Consider the following 6,713-nt stretch of genomic DNA (forward strand, 5'->3'; position numbering starts at 1 on the left):
CTTGAGGTAAGCAAAACCATCATCATCATCAGCAGCAGCACCATCATCATCATCATCATCATGATGAATGATCATCATCATCATCATCATCATCATCATCATCATCATCATCATCATCATCATCATCAGCACCACCATCATCATCATGATCATCATGATCATCATCATCATCATCATCATCATCATCATCATCATCATCATCATCATCATCATCATCATCATGATCATCATCATCATCATCATCACAAACAACATCATCATCATCATCATCATCATCATCATCATCATCATCATCATCATCATCATCATCATCACCATTTTCATCATCATCATCATCATCATTATCATCATCATCATCATCATCATCATCATCATCATCACCATCGACATCATCATCATCATCATTATCATCACCATCATCACGTAGAATGCAAAGAAGTTTACGCACTCTCAGATTTTAACAAAATTGTATTAATGAATTTTAATCCATGATATTATGAAAAGAACTTCTGGTACAAGTACTGCCGCTGCTGATTGCACTGATCGAGGCCTTCTTGGAGTGGCTGTTGATTTTGTACACTTGTGTACTGGTGGTACTGGTTCGAATTGTCGCTCATGAGACTCCCAGATGACATAGGGGATTGAATTTGGAGATCGGGTGTTGGGGTCCGAGAATATTGTCCCTGGCCAGGGTATTGATTTGCCATTTGTGCACGACGCAAATACTTTAGAGCTGTGGCATTGAGTTTTCCTCTGAGCTCAAACTTTGACACAGTGTCTCACGATTTCATGAGTGGCAATAAACTTAATAAAAATTGCTCATCATCATCTATGCTTTTTTGTTGCATGTCCCTCAATGCGTTTAGCATTTCAACATCAAATGGAGATGGAGCAGTCAGTCGGTGTTGGGGGAAAGGCCTTTTTCTTTTACTCCCGTCATTTGGTGATGGTGTGGAGCTCGGGCCAGGTTGTGCGCCGCTTGGACCAGGTTGGGAATCCACAACAGTTGTATCAGATCTCCTAGCCGGTGGAGACGATAGCAGATTGTCATCCAATATCTGCTTGAGGAGGAAAGATGATAGTTGCGTTTCGAGTTCGGCCTCGTCTTGTTGCGACAATTCGGCATTCACCTGCCCCTCCGCCAGATTGCTTGTTGTTGTAGTACTTTGGTCGCCAACGAAAGGAATCAAGAACATCAAATTGTTGTAAAGATACCATTTTTAGGGTACTTAGCACCTGATCCCGATTTGAAAGTAGTTTACTTTTTAAGTTATTTTTTGAAAGAGTCTCTCAGCACAGACCACTTCTTCTTTGCGGTTGCCTCTGTGAAAAAGCAATGTAAAAATGTTCACACATTGGTTTTCATTTAATATATTAGTAGAAAAAGTGTTGTACAATGCAATGAACATTAAAAAGTTTCCCATTTTAATATACGATTACTTATCTGAGTCCATTTATATTTTCAGGTATCTGGCTTCAAAAGAAAGCCATGTTGATCTGTCGTATCATTTCCGAGTTGGAATTTCCACTGTAATAGAAATCACAAGAGAGACACGTACTACATTGTGGGATGTGCTATAGCCCCGTGTCATGCCAACCCCAAATCCAGAAACGTGGATTAAAATTGCAAATGACTTTTTTTACTAGATTCAACTTTCCCCTTTGCCTGGGAGAAATGGATGGGAAGCATATTCGTATCAAAAAGCCAAGCAAATCAGGTTCCATATACTATAACTACAAAGGGTTCTTCTCCATAATTCTCTTTGCTGTTACAGACGCCAATGGGAAATGTGTTGTTGTTGACGTAGGTTGGTGTGGAAGTAACAATGATGTGGGGTCTTTCAGAAATCAGTGTTTGTTAGACTACTTACAAGTGGAAAACTCGGCATCCCCACTGAGGGAACTATACCAGAAACGGATATAAAATTGCCATTAATGTTTGTGGCTGATGATGCTTTCCCACTTAGAAACAATATAATGAAGGCTAGCACTATTCAGTATCTGATACTGAATAGTGCTTTTGTACTATTCAGTATCTGATACTGAATAGTGGTTTTGCACTATTCAGTATCTGACACTGAATAGTGGTTTTTGTACGGTGTTTTTTTTTTTCCGAAACCTGACAAAGTTATGGGAAGAGGACAGCTGTGGGAGTGAATCTGGGACTCAGAAAAGTGTACACCAGTGGGGAGTGAACCTGGGACTGGGTTTCGGCGGGTTTCGTAATAAAAAGCAATTACTTTTTACGAAACGCGACGACACCCGGCAATATCCGACAAAGTTATGGGAGGTAGGCAGCAGCGTGTGTGTGTGTGTGTGTGTGTGTGTGTGTGTGTGTAGGAGGGGGAGGGGATGAACCTGAGATTCAGGGAAGTGTACACCAGTGGGGAGTGAACCTGGGACTCTGGGTTTTGTAAAAAAGCAATAAAAAATGTGTGTGGGGGGGGGGGATTACTTTTTTTACGATACCCGACAATATGCGGCAAAGCGTGGGGAGTGAACCTGAGACTCAGTGAAGTATACACCAGTGGGCAGTGAACCTGAGACTATGGTTTTCGGCGGGCTTCAGCTAGTTTCATATAAAAGCAATTACTTTTTTACGAAACCCAACTAATCCTGGCAATATCCGAGAAAGTTATGGGTAGTAGGCAACAGTGGGGAGTGAACCTGAGATTCGTGGAAGTAAACACCAGTGAGGAGTGAACCTGGGACTGGGTTTCGGCGGGTTTTGTAAAAAAAAAAAGCAATTACTTTTTGTTTACAAAATGCGCCAAATCCCAACAAAATGGGGCAAAGTTATGGAAAGTAGGCAAATAATGGGGAGTGAACCTGAGACAAAGGGAAGTGTACACCAGTGGGGAGTGAACCTGAGACTCTGGTTTTCAGCGGGTTTCAGCGAATTTCATATAAAAACAATTACTCTTTTACGAAACCCGACGAAACCTGGCAATATCTGAGAAAGTTATGGGAAGTAGACAACAGTGGGGAGTGAACCTGAGATTCATGGAAGTGTACACCAGTGGGGAGTGAACCTGAGACTCTGGTTTTCGGCGGGTTTCAGCGAGTTTCACATAAAAGCAATTACTTTTTTACGAAACCCGGCAATATCCGACAAAGTTGTGGGAAGTAGGCAACAGTGGGGAGTGAACCTGAGACTCAGGGAATTGTACACCAGTGGGGAGTGAACCTGAAACTCAGGGAAGTGTACACCAGTGGGGAGTGAACCTGAGACTATGGTTTTTGGCGGGTTTCAGCGAGTTTCACATAAAAGCAATTACTTTTTTTACGAAATCCGGCAATATCCGACAAAGTTGTGAGAAGTAGGCAACAGTGGGGAGTGAACCTGAGACTCAGGGAAGTGTACACCAGTGGGGAGTGAACCTGAGACTATGGTTTTCGGCGGGTTTCAGCGAGTTTCACATAAAAGCAATTACTTTTTTACGAAGCCCGGCAATATTCGATAGTTATGGGAAGTAGGCAACAGTAGGGAGTTAACTTGAGATTCAAGGAAGTGTACACCAGTAGGGAGTGAACCTGAGACTCTGGTTTTCGGCGGGTTTCAGCGAGTTTCATATAAAAGCAATTACTTTTTTACGAAACCCGACAAAACATGGCAATATCCGACAAACTTATTGAAGCAGGCAACAGTGGGGGGTGATCCTGAGATTCAGGGAAGTGTACACTTGTGGGGAGTGAACCTGGGACTCTGGATTTTGTAAAAAAGCAATACCAAGGGGGAGGGGGAATTACTTATTTACGAAACCCGCCAAAACCCGACAAAGTTATGGGAAGCAGGCAGCAGTGGGGAGTGAATCTGGGATTTGGACACTGATGAGGATTGAACTTGGGACTGCGAGATGCTGATTCCAGTGGACAGTGAGCTCAGAATGTACTTTTATTTCGAAACCTACCGAAATTTTCAAAAGTTATGGGAAGTGGGCACCATTGGCAATGAACCGGGACTCAGGGAAGTGCACACCGGTTGGGAGTGAACCTGGGACTGTGAGAAGAGGATATCAGTGGAAATGAACCTGGGACTAGGGAAGATGGATACCAGTGGGAAATGAAGCCGGACTATGGGAGATGGGTACCAGACGAGAATGAAGCAATTACTTTTTTACGAAATCCGCCAAATCCCGCCAAAAAACCATAGACTTAGGTTTACTCCCCAATAGTGTACACTTCCCTGAATCTCCGGTTCACTCCCTCACTGTTGCCTACTTTCTTTCCATAACTTTGTCGGATATTGTCGGGTTTCGTAAAAAAGTAATTGCTTTTTTTTTACGAAACCCAGCCCCAGGTTCACTCCCCAACGGTGTACACTTCCCTGAGTCCCAGGTTCACTCCCCACTGCTGCCTACTTCCCATAACTTTGTCGGGTATCGGCGTGTTTTGGCAGGTTTCGTAAAAAAAGAAACACCCCTAAAAATACCACGTGTATTCAGTAAATAGATGTCAATTGTAGTCTAATATTCAGTATCTATTTAATTATTATTTTATTATTATTATTATTATTATTATTATTATTATTATTATTATTATTATATTATTATTATTATTATATTATTATCATTATATTATATTATTATTATTATTATTATTATTATTATTATTATTATATTATTATTATTATTATTATCATTATTATTATTATTATTATTATTATTATTATTATTATTATTATTATTATTATTATTATATTATTATTATTATTATTATTATTATTATTATCATTATATTATTATTATTATTATTATTATTATTTATTATTATTATTATTATTATTATTATATTATTATTATTATTATTATTATTATTATTATTATTATTATTATTATTATTATTATTATTATTATTATATATTATTATTATATTTATTATCATTATCATTTATATTATATTATTATTATTATTATTATTATTATTATTATTATTATTATTATTATTATTATTATTATTTATCACGTAAATTTTAATATAGTACGGCAATTAATTCACGGAAGTACATCGCTCAATTAAAAAATGCAGAAAGTCTGCCCACATATTTATAATGAATTGGGTTTGCCTTAGATGACAAAACAAACAAACAAACAAACAACAACAACAATAACAACAACAACAACAACAACAACAAATGAGACAAACAGAAAAAAAACAAGATTTTTAAAAATAATGAACAATAGAAGAGCACAATAATGAAAAACAACAACGAGATGATAACACATAAAAGATATTCGTAATAAATCGATAACTGATTAAATTACTCCAACTACTTGATTAAAAAAAAAATCATCATAATCATAATAGTGATGATGACGATTACAACAACAATAATAATAATAGTAAGTAAGTAGAAATAATAATAATAATAATAAAATAATAATAATAATAATAATAATAATAATAATAATAATAATAATAATAATAATAATAAATTAATAATAATAAAAGTACAATAGTATAATATCAACATTAAAGTATATTACAAGCAAATAAAATTATAAAAACAAAAGTTTAAAAAATATCAATAGACAGAGGAATTAAAAAAATAATGGGGAAAAAAAAAACAAGTCACCCCTACCGGGATTTGAACTCTCGAACCTTAAAACTCAGAGTCAAACAGCTTATATCCACCAAGCCATGGTGTCACTGAACTCTTAGTGACATTTAATCATGTCTATTTAGACATTTAAAAATGGATTTGAATGCCACTCTTATTTTGATATTTTGAACTATGTTAATTGCATAAAAGCAAAAATTTAAAAAGAATTACGATCAAAATATTTTTACAGCTTTGAATCGGGCTGTCAGTTAGTGCATGTGTTCAATCTGGAAGTAGGTCAACAGTTTATTTCCATTCAACCGAGATTGTCGCACTTTTCACTCTCTCTATAAAAAAGAGTTCCTTATGGATACTGAATAGTGGCAAAGCACTATTCAGTATCTGATACTGAATAACCACTTCCTATAATGAAACCATATTCCTACCGTCAGTTGACACGGGAAAAAGAAGTATTTGATAATCGTTTATCTAGAGAAATGTTGTAGAAGCTTCTTTTGGGAGAATAGCCCAGATGTGGGCAATTTTACAACGCCCAATAGACGTTCAGCCAGACTTTGCCAACGATATTGTCAAGGCCATCACAGTGCAGCACAATTTTCTCAGTTTACAAGAGCCTGAACGTTTACCGCAGTCTGATAACCAATCCGTAAATACTTTTGAAGTACCACCCAGTATCGACGGGAACAATCGAGCCAAAAAAGTGCATTAAATGTTCTAGAAAAAGTGATGAACTATTTCAACTCTGATGTTGGATCTCTTCTATGGCAAGATGACCAATGTGTTACAAGACCAATAACATTGTGAAGCCCGATTAACCATTTCACGGCTGGCTCATGTTTGACAGAGATATGTTTTGATTCCTAACAGTTTTCACCAAAAGATTAGTAACAGTGAAGCAGCTCCTCTTCTAAAGAAGCTAGAGTTGAATCACAGTTACTAATCTTTTGGTGAACATTGGTCAGGTCTAGAAATTTGTTTTATTTTTGGTTCACTTTGACTCGAACTCCGCCGTGAAAAGGTTTAAACGGACTTTGTCGGACTTGCGGGTTTTGTTTTTGCCATTTTTTCACTAGTTTTCGGATTAACCATGTTTCACTGTATTATAATAAACGAATGCATCCAGAGAAAGAGAGAAAAAGATAAAGGCGGA

The 6,713-nt window shown here is 37.0% G+C and overlaps 1 pseudogene; it reads right to left on the bottom strand.

Moving 5' to 3' along the window:
* Positions 1-494: 494 nt before the first annotated feature.
* The window catches only part of LOC144963526 (uncharacterized), a 7,080-nt pseudogene continuing 861 nt past the window's right edge, over positions 495-6,713 (bottom strand).

Source organism: Berghia stephanieae, chromosome 1 (assembly GCF_034508935.2).
Source record: "Berghia stephanieae isolate SIO BIC M18660-M18661 chromosome 1, UCSD_Bste_1.3, whole genome shotgun sequence".
Classification (NCBI taxonomy): domain Eukaryota; kingdom Metazoa; phylum Mollusca; class Gastropoda; order Nudibranchia; family Aeolidiidae; genus Berghia; species Berghia stephanieae.